The sequence below is a fragment of the Hemiscyllium ocellatum genome, chromosome 17 (assembly GCF_020745735.1).
Source record: "Hemiscyllium ocellatum isolate sHemOce1 chromosome 17, sHemOce1.pat.X.cur, whole genome shotgun sequence".
Taxonomy (NCBI): domain Eukaryota; kingdom Metazoa; phylum Chordata; class Chondrichthyes; order Orectolobiformes; family Hemiscylliidae; genus Hemiscyllium; species Hemiscyllium ocellatum.
In genome coordinates this window covers 39,427,680-39,442,982 of record NC_083417.1, presented here as the reverse complement: position 1 = coordinate 39,442,982, position 15,303 = coordinate 39,427,680, and the positions used below count along the sequence as shown (strand labels likewise).

The following is a 15,303-nucleotide window of genomic DNA, read 5'->3' as shown; positions in this document are numbered from 1 at the left end:
AAGAAATCATGGAGGTGTTAGTGGTGATCTTTCAGGAATCACTAGATTCAGGAAGGGTCCCAGAGAACTGGAAAATCACTGACATGACATCCCTGTTTAAGAAGGGAGTAAGGCAAAAGATGGAAAATTACAACTAATAAGCCTGACCTTGGTTGTGGGTAAGGTCCTGGAATCCATTGTGAAGGATGACATTTCTGAATACTTGGAAGTGTATGGTAAAACTTGGCAAAGCCAGCATGGTTTCATCAAGGGAAACAACTCTGATGGAATTCTTTGAGGAGGTAATGAGCAGGTTAGATCAAGGACAGCCAATGGATGTTATCTACCCGGACTTCAAGAAGGCATTTCACAATGTGCTGCACAGGAGGCTACTGAGTAAGTTAAAGGCCCATGGTGTCAGAGGCAGGGTGCTAGCATGGAAGCTTGGCTATCTGGCAGAAAACAGAGAGTGAGGATAAAACAGTCCTTCTTAGGATGGCAACTGGTGACAGTTGGTGTTCCTCAAGGACCAGTGTTGGAACCACAACTTTTCACTTTATACATTAATGATCTAGATGATGGAACTGAGAGCTTTCTGGCTAAGTTTGCAGATGATAAAAAGATAGGTAGAGGGACCGGTAACATTGAGGATGTGGGGAGGTTGCAGAAGGATTTGGACAGGTGAGGAGAGTGGGTAAAGAAGTGGCAGATAGAACACACATGGGAAATTGTGAGGTCATGCACTTTGGTGGAAGAATAAAGGCATGGACTATTTTCTAATTGGGGAGAAAATTCAGAAGTTAGAAGTGCAAAGGGACTTGAGAGTTTTAGTCCAGGATTCTCTCAAGGTAAATTTGCAGGTTGAGTCAGTAGTTAGAAAGGCAAATGCAATGTTTGCATTTATTTTGAGACATCTCGAATATAAAAGCAGGGAGGTACTTCTGAGGCTCTACAAGGCTCTGGTTAGACTACATTTGGAATATTGTGCAAAGTTTTGGGACCCATATCTCAAGAAGGATGTACTAGCCCTGGAAAGGTTCATGAGAATGGTGCCAGGAATAAAACACTTAACATATGAGGAATGTTTGAGGACTCTAGGTTGATATTCAATGATGTTTAGAAGGATGAGGAGAGATCTAATTGAAACTTACAGAATATGAATGGCTTTGTCAGAATAGGTGTTAAGAAGATGTTTCCATAGTAGGAGAGACTAGGATCTGAGGACACAGCTTTGGAGTAAAGGGAAGACTTTTTAGAGTTAAGCTAGGAGAAACTTCTTCAGCCAGAGAGTGGTGAATCTATGGAATCCATTGCCACAGAAGGCAATGGATCCATTGCCACCAGGTCATTGAGTATTTTTAAGACTGAGGTAGATAGGTTCTTGAGTATCAAAGAGATCAAGGGTTATGGGGATAAAGCAGGGGAATAGCAGAGGAAATTCGTTGGGTTGAATGGCCTAATTTCTGTTCCTATGTCTGATAGTCTTACGTGCAGGTTAGGTAGATTGACCATGTTAACTTGCCAGTCGTGTCCAAGCATGTGCAGAGTGGATTAGTTATGGAAAATGTGGGGTTATGGGGATAGAGTAGGAATGTGACTCTGGTGGGATGCTCTTCAGAGGATTGGTAAGACTTAATAAGCCAAAAGGCCTTTTTCTGCACTGTAGTGATTTTGAGAACTGAATTACACCAGAAGAAGGTGACTAAGGACCTGTTTAGGTCAAACGTTTGATCAACATTAACAATATAAAGCTTTCCTTTATCGCATTGTGCAACTGATCTTCAAGCCTCTGTAGGCTATAAATGAAAATACCTTTTAAATTGGAACCCGAGATCTCCTCCATATTGTGTTCATGAGCAAGATGCATCAGCCCTTTCGACCCTCTTGCACAAGATGCTCTTTCATTCTAACACAGATGTCAGAATAATATTGCTATTGGCTAATTAAATGTTGTGAAGGGAACGCAAAGGATGTTTTAAAGAGCTCCAGGAAAGCTTTCTGCTGAATAATGATCACACCTTGACACAGAGCCAGCTCAAAGTACAAGGTATACGTTCATAGCTAAAGTACCCAGTAGCTGCCTGTTTCATCTTTTATCCAGAATTTACACATGTACTTTCATTGCCCATTATGTGTCTTCACTGTTTGACCTGCTTTTTGTTTCTGTCCCTAGTCACTAATACTCCTGAACTAGATGCATTTAGGTAATGATTGTGTGACTGAAGTATTTACTGGACCATGAAGTGATGTAGCTAGTCTTCCTTTTATCTGGCATACGCCTCCTCATCTTTGAAGACCCAGGTATATAATGAAAAGGAATATCTGTTTGCCAAGGATGTACTCCAAGTAATTGCAGACACACAGGAGAAAGCTGACTGTTATTTGGAAGGGCTACTGTTCATAACAGTTGAGCAGTCAGTTGTTCATTTGTTCAGTGCTAGTGCTGGCTCTTTCTTGACGAAAATTGTATTCTTCTCCCTTGAACAAATCAACTCAGTGAGGAGTTTGCATTGTTTTATATATATATATATCGTAGGAGTGCCACAGTGAATTTGTCAGAAAACATGGTTGAATTCAATTCAGCAGCTAAGTAAATAGAGAAATTTTAGAAATTTTGGGTTTGAGAAGCAAGAGGTTAGTGCTTTTCAGGCAGCAGTGGTGATGTGGTAACATGGCAGGGGCTGAATGCTGCACTTATGGTGCAGCCATTTACTTCCAGTGCGTGGGAACCCATTAATCTGCTTTCATTCAGCACCCTTTCTTATCGTGCAGCATGCCATTTTCACTTACTCCCTTCTACAAGGTACTGAGGCAGTGGATTCCTGTGATTGGCCACCTCCTACCACAATTATTCTACTCTTTAAACTGAAAGTAAAGCTCTCCTTACACTGTCCCCACCAAACACTCCTGGTACAGATACAACACAGGGTTCGTTACAGACTAATGCTTCCACTACTCTTTTAGACTGTAAGTACAGCTCCTTGACATTGACTCTGTCAAAAACTCCCAGGATGGAGACAATATAGGGTTAGTTACAGAGTAAAGCTTCAGTTAGCCTTCTAAATTGAAAGTAAAGTGCGCATGACACCATCCCCATCAAACACTCCTGGGACAGGAACTATACAGGGTTTAATACAGGGTAAAGCTCATTCTGCTCTTTTGGACATGAAAGTGAAGCTCCCTCAACAGTACTCCAGTCACTCACTCCCAGGCCAAACACAGCTTGAGGTTCCTCCACACTAAAGCTCCCTCCACACTATCGCCCATCAGAAAATTAAGGCATGTACAATAAAGGGTTAGACACAGAGTAAAACTCCTTCTACTCTTTTAAACTGAAAGTGAAATTTTCTCAAAATCACCCCCTCGAACGTTCTGAGGTCAGGGACAGCTCAGGGTTAGATACAGATTAGAGTATTGTGTGCAGTTCTGGTCACCAGACTACCAGAAGGATGGAGATACCTTTGGACTGTGGCCTGAGAAGGTTTGCCAGGATTTTGCCTGGTCTGGAGGGTTTTAGTTATGAGGAGAGGTGGGATAAACTTGGATTGTTTTCATTGAAAACTCAGAAACCGAGGGACGAACTGATAGAGATAGGCAAAATTATGAGAGGCATAGATAGGGTGGAGAACTCAGAGGCCTTTTTCCCAGGGTGAAAAGGTGAACTACATGAGGGCGCAGGTTCAAGGTGAGAGGGGAAATGTTTAGGGGAGAAGTGTAGGGAAATGTTTTCATGCAGATGGTGATAGGTTCCTGGAAAGCACTACCAGTGGAGATGATGGAAATAGGCATGTTAGCAATGTTTAAGGCATGTCTCAATAGACATGAACAGGAGGTGAACAGAATGTTGGAAACTATGCCTGGGCAATAATTCTCTAAACAAGGATTGGAATTGCACAGGCTTGGCAGGCCGAGAGGTATGTTCCTGCTCTTTTTTAATATTGTATAAAGCTCTCACTACTATGCTAAACTGAAATTCAAGCTTCCTCTACTGTTCTGAATGGCAAGTAAAGCTCTCTCAATATAATCATTATCAAAGACTCCCAGGACAGGGACAGCATGGGGTTAGATACAAAGTTAAGCTTCCCCTACTCTTTTAAACTGAAAGTGAACTAAAAGTAAACTGTCTCAACACTGTCTCCATCAAACACTCCCAGGACAGGCACAGCATGCAGTTCGATACAGAATAAAGCTTTCTTTATTAAACTGGAATTAAAGCTCCATCATACCTGTCCCCATCAAACTTTCCCAGGACAGTAACAACACTGGGTTAGGTAGAGAGTAAGCCTTCCTCTACACTTTTGAAAATGAAAGTGAAGCTGCACCACCTTCCCCCTCACACACTCCCCATGTTTGTTCTGTACAGGCTGTATTTATGGTGTTACACTCCTTTACCATTCTCCTTGTGCTTGGGAAAGCAGTTTGCTCAAATTAGGCAAACTGTCCAATGAAACAAAATTCAGTGAGAACAAAGGTCACTGAACCAGCATTAAAGAATGCTGGAAGACTGGGCCATTCTTACTAGATTTCTTACAGTGTGGAAACAGGCCCTTCAGCGCAACAAGTCCACACCGAACCTCTGAAGAGTGACCCACCCATTCCCCTCTGACTAATGCATCTAACACTCCGGGCAATTTAGCATGGCCAATTCACCTAACCTGCACATCTTTGGACTGTGGGAGGAAACTGGAACACCCGAAGGAAACCCACACAAACATGGGGACAATGTGCAAACTCCACACAGGACAGTTACCCGAGGCTGGAATCGAACCTGGGACCCTGGTGCTGTGAGGCAATAGTGCTAACCACTGAGCCACCGTGCCGCTGCCGTTACCCCTCAACCTCCCCTTCCCCCACACCCCACAGCCCACCCCACCCTTTGGCCACTTATGAACGTAGTTCTGAATACCTTAATTTAACAGATTATAATTTCAAAATGCCTATAACAGGTAATAAACAGTTATGCTTTCACGCAGCAAGATCTGGACAATATTCAAGTTTGGACTAGTATATGGCAAGTAGCAAGTATCAAGTGCTTTATAAGATAATGGCTTTGAAAGGGTTAATTTTGGGAATTGAACTAAGCTCCCCCCAACCTGATGATGTCATAAGGGCCTGGCAGGGGAAAGGCACAACATTTTTGGATCTTGTGATGTGAAGACCTATATCTTAATTCTCATATTTCTTAGTAACAATATCTAAATTACTTGTCCCTGATTGTTATGATGCAATAAATAAAACTTGCTTAAGAAAGGAGTGTGTTTTCATCAAGACTCACCAATGGTTTTTCTCCATCTATGTAGACTAGGTAAACCCTTAGACCCAGGAGAAAGTGAGGACTGCAGATGCTGGAGATCAGACCTGAAAATGTGTTGCTGGAAAAGCACAGCAGGTCAGGCAGCATCCAAAGAGCAGGAGAATCGACATTTCGGGCATGAGCCCTTCTTCAGGAAGTCCATTCCGGCATGAGCCCTTCTTCAGGAAGCCCATTCCTGAAGAAGGGCTCAGCCCGAAATGTCGATTCTCCTGCTCTTTGGATGCTGCCTGACCTGCTGTGCTTTTCCAGCAACACATTTTCAAACCCTTAGACCCAGTCAAGAAAAGAGATTTAGACCATAAGACCATAAGACCCTAAGACATAGGAGCAGAAGTAAGGCCATTCAGCCCATCGAGTCCACTCCGCCATTCAATCATGGCTGATGGGCATTTCAACTCCACTTACCCGCATTCTCCCTGTAGCCCTTAATTCCTCGAGACAACAAGAATCTATCAATCTCTGCCTTGAAGACATTTAGCTCCCCGGCCTCCACTACACTCTGCGGCAATGAATTCCACAGGCCCACCACTCTCTGGCTGAAGAAATGTCTCCGCATTTCTGTTCTGAATTGACCCCCTCTAATTTTAAGGCTGTGTCCACAGATCCTAGTTTCCTCGCCTAACGGAAACAATTTCCTAGTGTCCATCCTTTCTAAGCCATGTATTATCTTGTACATCTCTATTAAGTCACCCCTTAATCTTCTAAACTCCAATGAATACATTCCCAGGATCCTCAGCCGTTCCTCATATGTTAGACCAACCATACCAGGGATCATCCGTGTGAATCTCCGCTGGACACGTTCCAGTGTCAGTATGTCCTTCCTGAGGTGTGGGGACCAAAACTGGACACTGTACTCCAAATGGGGCCTAACCAGAGCTTTATAAAGTCTAAGTAGCACAACGGTGCTTTAATATTCCAACCCTCTTGAGATAAGTGACAACATTGCAGTCGCTTTCTTAATCACAGACTCAACCTACATGTTTACCTTTAGAGAATCCTCGACTAGCACTCCCAGATCCCTTTGTACTTTGGCTTTATGAATTTTCTCACCGTTTAGAAAGTAGTCTATGCTTTTATTCTTTTTGCCAAAGTGCAAGACCTCTCATTTGCTCACGTTGAATTCCATCAGCCATTTCCTGGACCACTCTCCCAAACTGTCTAGATCCTTCTGTAGCCTCCCCACTTCCTCAGTACTACCTGCCTGTCCACCTAACTTCGTATCATCTGCAAACTTCGCTAGAATGCCCTCAGTCCCTTCATCCAGATCATTAATATATAATGCGAACACTGAACCCTGCGGGACATCGCTCGTCACCGGCTGCCATTCTGAAAAAGAACCTTTTATCCCAACTCTCTGCCTTCTGTCAGACAGCCAATCCTCAACCCATCCCAGTAGCTCACCTCGAACACCATGGGCCCTCACCTTGCTCAGCAGCCTCCCGTGTGGCACCTTATCAAAGGCCTTTTGGAAGTCTAGATAGACCACATCCACTGGGTTTCCCTGGTCTAACCTACTTGTCACCTCTTCAAAGAATTCCACCAGGTTTGTCAGGCATGACCTCCTTTTACTAAATCCATGTTGACTTGTTCTAATCAGACTCTGCTCTTCTAAGAATTTAGAAACCTCATCCTTAATGATGGATTCTAGAATTTTACCAACAACCGAGGTTAGGCTAATTGGCCTATAATTTTCCATCTTTTGTATTGATCCTTTCTTGAACAAGGGGGTTACAACAGCGATCTTCCAATTTGTAGCAACTAATATGCCAACTACAAGCAAGTAATAGTCTTCATAGTAGCAGATACAACACCAGGTAATAAATATCTACAACAAGAGACAATCTTGCTATCCAAAGCATTCACATCTCTGAACCGTACACTATCAATATAATTGATCAGAATCTTCTTTGGACTGATCACATAAAACTTTATGAAAGAATGCATCAGAAGCAGGGCACTTTGTGGCAATTAATTTGACTCTCCAAAGATTTTTCACTATTTACTCCTAGAAAGTGAATAGTGTGATAGAATTTGTTCTCCTAACCTGGATGAGTGTAGCTCAAATGACATACAAAAATGTCAATTCCGCCCAGGACAAAGCAGATAGCTTAAGTAACTGTCAGTCAACCAGCTTAAACATTCACCAACTCACCATATTGCAGTGTGCTCCATTTCCAGTATGTGCTGGAAATATACCAAGTCGTTTTGGACAGAACATGCTAAATTCTCCACCTCAACTACCCAGAAGGAGGACAATGGATGTGTGGGAACACAATTAGCAGCAAGTTATGTTCCAGGTCACACACCATCTTGATTTGAAATTATACTGGCACTATTCCTTCATAGACTGCTGCTATTCAAAGCAGCTCATTATCATCTTCTCAAGGGATGGATAATAAACATTTGCCTTGCTAGTGATGCCTACATCTTGTAAAAAAAAGGTTCTGGAGAGTTTTGTATACTAAACTACAAGATAAATTTATTTGAAAAGGATTTTTTAATAATTGCTTATGAAGTAATCAATAAATTGAATAAAAAATATTTCAGTTGAATTAAACACCGTCTGAACTATTTATGGATTTCTCCCAACAACTGTGGCATGTACTGGTCACTCAATTTGAAGAATCACTTGGAGTAGTTTTCCTGTGAACATTCTATTAAAACATAGAAAGAAGAGACGGCAGAATAACCAATGATAAATGTGCTTATTGCCTCTAACAAAAATTCAATTGAATGAAAAAGACATTTAATGTTCAGCCAAACAACAGCTAATCCATCATTTGTTCTGCTTGCTCTGCAGGAGATGGAGAAGAGACTCAGTGTGACTATGTTCCAGCAAAATCCAAAACTGTATCCTTTTAGATCCACCTGAGTAATGATTATCTTTTCATGTTTTTCTGTGAAGCAGTGAGTTGGTCCAACAGTATTTTACTTCAGTAAACATTTATTACTACCAGGATGAGGTTTCTAAAATACAGCTTTTATTCCCCCATCAAGTATTTCTTCTACCAATTTCCAAAATGCCCTGTCTTGTTAACCTGAAAGCTAGCTCCTAATAAACTGTCAAAATATCTTAAAGAAAAATGATTGATGAGTCCTCAAGGCACATTTTCTGCTAGATCTACAGGAAACCAACAAAACTACAACTGATGTAGGGAGGAAATTGCTTTTAAGCTGCTCTGAGTGCTCTTTGTTATGTCAAGCCATTTTCTGTTGGAAGAAATGAGACAAACGATATATTCGATATTGCTGGAGTATTTGAATAACATACAAATCGTGGAGCAATGTTAGCTGTCACAGGATGTCAGGGATGTCTTGTCAACCTCAGTGTCCAGTATCACCATGGTTAGGGAGTGATGCTACTTTCCAGATAGACATATTCCGAAAGGTGACAGCAGATATGATGACATGGAATTTTGATAGTGAGGCAGAAGCAGTTGAGCTAATTTGGAGAGCAAGGTCCAAAGCTCCAACACAAACAGGAGGGGGTGCATTCTTTCATACATGTAAATAAACATAATTATGTCGTGTTACTGTTCTTGTTTAGAATTGGCTTGCTAAGCCTGGGATCCCAGTGGAATCAGAGAGTGTCCATTTAAAGCAGTTGCTGCTGAATTCATAGCCCGTTCCCAGCTCAGAGCACAGTCTCCCAGTCTGCCCTTGACACTGGAAACTCCCGAAAGACGATCTGCTGAGCACACACCCTGGGCATCGACAAGCAGCTGCCTCAAATTCCTTCCTCAGGCCGATGGTGGCAGGAGCGACTCCCTCTTGCTGGTTACTGTAGTACAATGGGATTCATGTAAATCATGACACTATAATTGTACACTTGACTCTGACTCTGATGACTCTGACATCAGTAAGAGAGAAGACACCAGTCTAGAATGAACATTTGGAGACAGTGGTTGTAAACACTATATTAGAAAGTTATGTTTGAGAATGTACTTTATAGAATAAAGGAATGCAACACTACTTTAGAAATAAAAGCATCTTACTTAGAGACCAGCAAGCATCCTCAAGGACAGTATATTTGCAGACACCTACATTTTAGAAATATTCCAGGCCAGTATTTCAATATGAAGACAACAGGTTTAGCTTAAATTAAAAGGTAAATCCATTTCTGCCATGATCATATTTGCAGCTCTCTGTTGCAATGTTGAAGAAAATGAAATCTGAGCCTAGGCAGTTCAAGGAACCTACATTCACTCCATGCCAAGAACCATGACCTTTCCCCCGTGCCACCTTCCAAAAGAAACATCAATTGCCCTGCCCAAACATACTGTTATCAGCTTAAGGGCTGAACAACAGATCTCAGAGTCTCCTACTGTGCAAACCAGCACCCAGAGACATGGAGGTAGCCATTCTGTTAGTCATATGAAAAAGATAAAGTCATATAGTCTTCCCAGGAATAGAGCTATAGACAGACAACTAATGGTGGTTTAACCTGAGGGTCAGCAGGCCTCAGGTGAAGGGAGAGGTTGAGAAGGAGAGCCCTTCATGGTAACTTCCCCAGTGAAGGAACTGAACCTGTTATTACTATTATTCTGTATCACAGACGCACCATCCAACCAACTTTGCATTCTCTTCTGCAACTAGTTAGAGGGACAGGTAGTATTGAGGAGGTGGGGAGCTGAAGAAGGATTTTGACAGGTAGGAGAATGGCCAAACTAGTGGCAGCTGGAATACAATGTGGGAAAGTGTGAGATCAGAAGCATAGAAGCATGGGCTATTTTCTAAATGGGGAGAAAATTTAGAGGTCTGAGTACAAAGATATTTGGGAGTTCTAGTCCAGGAATCTATCAAGGTAAACTTGCAGGTTGAGGCAGTAGTTAGGAAAGCAAATATAATGAAAGCATTTATTTTGAGACGACCTAAATATAGAAGCAGGTATGTACTTCTGAGGCTCTATAAGGCTCTGGTCAGACCACATTTGGAGTAGTGTGCGCAGTTCTGGGCCCCATATCTCAGGAAAGATGTATTGGCCCTGGACAAGAATGGTTCCAGGCATGAAAAGCTTAACATATGAGGAAGGTTTGAGGACTCTGGGTTTATACTCGATGGAGTGTAGAAAGAAGAGGAGGATCTAATTGAAACTTAATGGCCTGGACAGAGCAGATGTTGGGAAAAAGTTTCCATTGATAGGGGAGATTAGGACCTGAGGGCACAGCCTTAGAGTAAAGGGAAGACCTTTTAGAACAGAGATAAAGGGAGTGGTGAATCTTTGGAATTCACTGCCACAGAAGGCTGTGGAGGCCAGGTCATTGAGTATATTTAAGATGGAGATGGATAGGTTCAAAAGTATCAAGGGGATCAAGCGTCACAGGGAGAAAGTGGGAGAATGGGGTTGAGAAACTTATCAGCCACGATTGAGCAGACTTGATAAGCTAAATGGCCTAATTTCTGCTCCTATATCTTATGGTCTTACAACTGCAAGTAAGAATTTTGCCTTTAATTTTAACTGCAGGTAACAATTTAGTTAGATTGCTTCAACAACTCTTGGGGTGTTGATGATGAGTCATAGAGAACCCGGGCCATTCCATTTCAAACAATATATCTAATCCCAAGCCCCCTCCCCACAAGCAGATAACAGCTGATGGAGGCCAATGATCTCTTTTAATTGTTTCTGTCTGTGTGGAGTGCAAGTTGTTATGTGCACTAATACCAAAGTAAAGTGTGAATGTCCATCACCAGTAGAAACAAAAATAATGTAATATATTATTTACAATTTATTTTCAAAAAGTTAGCAGAGATTTGGAATAAACAATATTAAATCAGGGATAATTAACATAATTAAGGTAATTTTACATGAAACTTAAAGAAGAGAAACTTACCACCACACATTTTTCAGTTAAAAATCACACAACACCAGGTTATAGTCCAACAGCTTTAATTGGAAGCACACTAGCTTTTGAATGGCTGCAACCACCCAATGAAGGAGCGGTGCTCCGAAAGCTAGTGCTTCCAATTAAACCTGTTGGATTATAACCTGGTGTTGTGTGATTTTTAACTTTGTACACCCCAGTCCAACACTAGCATCTCCAAATCACTTTTCAGTTGCCCTTTAGAAACTAACTTGTATCTATTCCTTGAGACATTAAATAAAATTCTCCACTTCCTTGACAAAGGAAATAAAATTCTTGATTTGGATTGATGAATTGATGCATGAAATAAAACTTTATGCTTTCTTTATGCTTCTAATGACCAGGTTTTAATAACTTAGCAAATCCTAATAATTTACATCCTTCTCATCAGTCCAGCTCATTGCATTTTAGATTTTAGATTTTACAGTGTGGAAGCAGGCCCTTTGGCCCAACAAGTCCACACCGTCCCTCCGAAGAGAAACACACCCAAACCCATTCCCCTACCCTATAATTAACCCTGACTAACATTGTGGGCAGCTTCATTCTTGAAGAAGGGCTTATGCCCGAAACGTTGATTCTCCTGCTTCTCGGATGCTGCCTAGCCTGCTGTGTTTTTCCAGCACCACATTTTTCAACTCTGGTCTCCAGCATCTGCAGCGCTCACTTTCTCCGAATACTGTGGGCAATTTAGCATGGCCAATTCACCTGACCTGCACATCTTGGGAGAAAACCAGAGCATCTGGAGGAAACCCATGCAGACACAGGGAAAATGCGCAAACTCCACGCTGACAGGCGGGAATTGAACCCAGGACCCTGGTGCAGTGAGGCGGCAGTGCTAACCACTGAGCCACTGTGCCGCCCAAACTTGCTAACTCTCCCAACCCCCCCCCCACATGAATAACGTACTGTTCCCTTCACCATGCCTACTTGCTGCAATCCTCCCATTTGTTCCATCTCTCTCCTTGCCACGTCTATCCTGAAATCTCCCAGTTACTGGTGCTTAGCAAGCAGGAGAAAAGGTAGATAGGAGGATTGTGAAGGAAGCAGTGAGATGGAGACAAGGGGCAAGTGGGAGAGTTTGGGAGGGAAGTGATAAGCGGGAGAGACAGCAAATGGGAGCGATGCAATGAGGTGGGAGAGGCAGTGAGTGTGAGGGAAAGTGAGAGAGGCAGAGGCAGTGTGTGGGAGGGAAGTGGCAAAGGAGATAGATGGTAATTGGGAGAGAAGCGATAGTATGGCAAGGCAGGAGAGGTGGTGACTGTAAAGGATGAGTTGGGGCGTGAGAATAGGAGAGGCATGGTGACCACATCACGTGAGCAGTTAATACTCCAGTGCCTAGAGAGAGCTTGTACAATTCATACATGATCCCAGGAATGGAATATCTACTGGGGCCAAGGCCCAAGGGGCAGAATTCTCACTACCCTACAGAAAGATTTCAATTCCACAAAAACAGAAGGTCCAGACCTGATGATTTCCATTGTTTAATGTATTTACATCCAGTGAGCTTCAAAAGTATTTCTAGATGTTTATCAATTATCCTTACTAGCAAATTACCTCAGGAGCTGGTAAGTGGTCATAGAAAAAAAGAAACAATGAGCAGGAGTAGGCCTTTTGGCCCTTCAAGCCTGCTCCACCATTTAATAGGAGCATGACTGATCCCCTATCTCAATGTCATGTTCCCACTTTCTCTCATATCCCCTAATGGCTTTGAAATCTAAAAATGCCTTTCTCTTTTTATTGAATATATTCAGTGACTTGGCTTCCACAGCTTTCTGGAGTCGAGAATTCCTCAGAATGACGACCCTTCGAGTGAAAAAATATTTCCTCGTCCAAATTACATAAGTGGCCAATTACATAACATTTGAAAACATTAAAATGAAGTATTAAATGCAATAGAAGACACATCAGAGCTCTCTCTCAAACCAGTGGCATGAATGTTGCTGAACCATTCAGCTGGTTGGAGAGATTGGTCATTAAACTCATGAGATGGGCAATGCACCATTACCTGAGCTATCTGTTAAGTTGATTTGGTTGTTTCAGTCCAATTGCTTGATGTAGTAAGCCACACTAGCACAAAAGTTTGAGACATTTCAAGAAATAGTTAAATTCAAAACAAGTTGAGTTAGCACATTTTGTGTGGTTAATAAAGAGATTATGTATAGATTTATTAACAGATTTTGTAAAATGCTCACAATCTACTTGAACGAATCACCATGGTGAATTTCCACTATTCCCCCTCTTTTGCCTGGGCAGTCTCTCCTTAGCATTCTGATCTTACTGTCACTTTCAACAACAAATATGTAATGTAATCAAATTCCTCTATCGATAATTTCTAATGCGTTTATGTAACGTTCCTCCCAAGGCTCACAAGACTGAAAATTGACGTTCCCATGTGAAAAGGTCCTGATGAAGAGCTCATGCTCGAAATGTTGATTCTCCCGCTCCTCGGATGCTGCCTGACTGGCCGTGCTTTTCCAGTGCCACCCTTTTCAACTCCATCCTCAATGGGTTAAACAATCAACTTAAATCTTTTTGCGACATTAGTGGGTGTCCAGACCACTCTGCTACTCATATGTATTCTCTTGACCCTCTGATGTTTATAATGTGTGGTATGCCATTCATGTTGTTGCCACTCACTTCAGGATGTCTGACACAAGTTGCACATTTATTTATCCAGTCACCTCTCAACAGGGATTGTTGTCAGGCAGTTGTATTTACCTCTCCCCCAAGTCTGTCTTGTGGATTTCTCATATTTTAAGGCAGTTATTGCAAGGTTCAGAAGAGCTCAATGTTTGACTATAAAAACCCCTCAGCATTCAATCATTCAAAATGGTCTCAGCTCTTAACTTGTCACACCCAGTTGAAAAATAATTATTTTTTGTAAATGTTCAAAGCAAAAATACACATCTTTTTAACCCCTGTCCAGCTAAGTCATCATCACAAGGTTGTCCTTTCTACATTTCTTCAGCTTTTGTTGTTTTTTAATCACCCATTTGTCTATCTCCCACGAGTGGGAAAGAACTGTCTACAATAAAGGATAAGTACAAAAGACACCACAAAACACAACATGAATTACTGTGACAGCAACTTTCTCAGAGGAAAAAAATTACTTGAAGAGAAAACACTAATAAAAATTGTTAAATGTATATGTACAAGTAAGGAGAAGGTTATTTTGAAGTTTCACATTAGTTGTTTTCCAGCCTTTGAGAAGGTTTTAAAGATTAAGCTATTATTGTTCTGGTGATGTTGCTGTGCAAAAGAAGCTGGTCTGGGATTGGCTGAGTGGGCAGAGTTTCCTGCCTGGGGCCCTGATCCTGTGGAAAGCCCTTTAGTGGCCTATCACCTGCCTGACTGGCTCGTGACTCAGCTGATCGTCCTCAAAGGTGACTATGCAGGTTTTTTGCTGGCTCAGTGAGTACCAGGTTAAACCCTCATCATTTCAAAGGCTCACCTGATAAACTCAATTTGGTTCTTTAAAATTAAGTTGCCCACAGGAATGTGGGCTATAAATGCTTACTTTTAGCATTATCCTTGAAATAACTCCACAGAGGCTGATATGTCATCACACATTCACCCTTTATTTCCACATGAACAGTCCATGGGCTTAGGACTGCCACATACAGAGTCAGCTACTAGAATGTCAGTATTATTGATGTTCATCCTTTTAATATGTCAGCCAGAGCTCCCTGATTGGAGGGCATTAACAGTCCCTATCAGGGAACCCATTTTCTATGGAGTCCAGCTGGCTAACCTTGTTATGATCACTACAATATCTATTTGGAGCTGTGTTAATCAAACAGTAACAGGTCATCATTCAAAGGGTACAGAGAGAAACTGGGAACGGGATACTGGAATTGCATGATTAGCACGATCATATTGAATGGTAGTACAGGCTTGAAGGGCCTAATGGCCTACTCCTGCACTTATTTTCAATCTTGCAATAAATGTATCAATGAAAGCTTTTGTATAATTTCTTTAAAAACTTAAATTCTAAAGCACTGTCTGATTGCATTGGTTCATGGAAGATCTTAGGTTACATTTTCTGAGGGATGGCAATCACACACGGATTTCCAACTGGCCCGTCCTTTTTACGAAATGTGGGAACTTCACTTTTCTGACAAGAGATTCTGATCAGGGATCCTTCTGAAA

At 41.8% G+C, this 15,303-nt stretch overlaps 1 long non-coding RNA gene across 1 annotated transcript in view; it reads left to right on the top strand.

Moving 5' to 3' along the window:
- LOC132823708 (uncharacterized) overlaps window positions 1-15,094 on the top strand; it is a 29,017-nt gene extending 13,923 nt beyond the window's left edge. The window contains exons 2-3 of the long non-coding RNA XR_009645578.1: window positions 8,094-8,200; window positions 13,517-15,094. This is a non-coding gene — a long non-coding RNA (uncharacterized LOC132823708). The remainder of the gene's footprint in view (window positions 1-8,093; window positions 8,201-13,516) is intronic.
- Window positions 15,095-15,303: the final 209 nt, after the last annotated feature.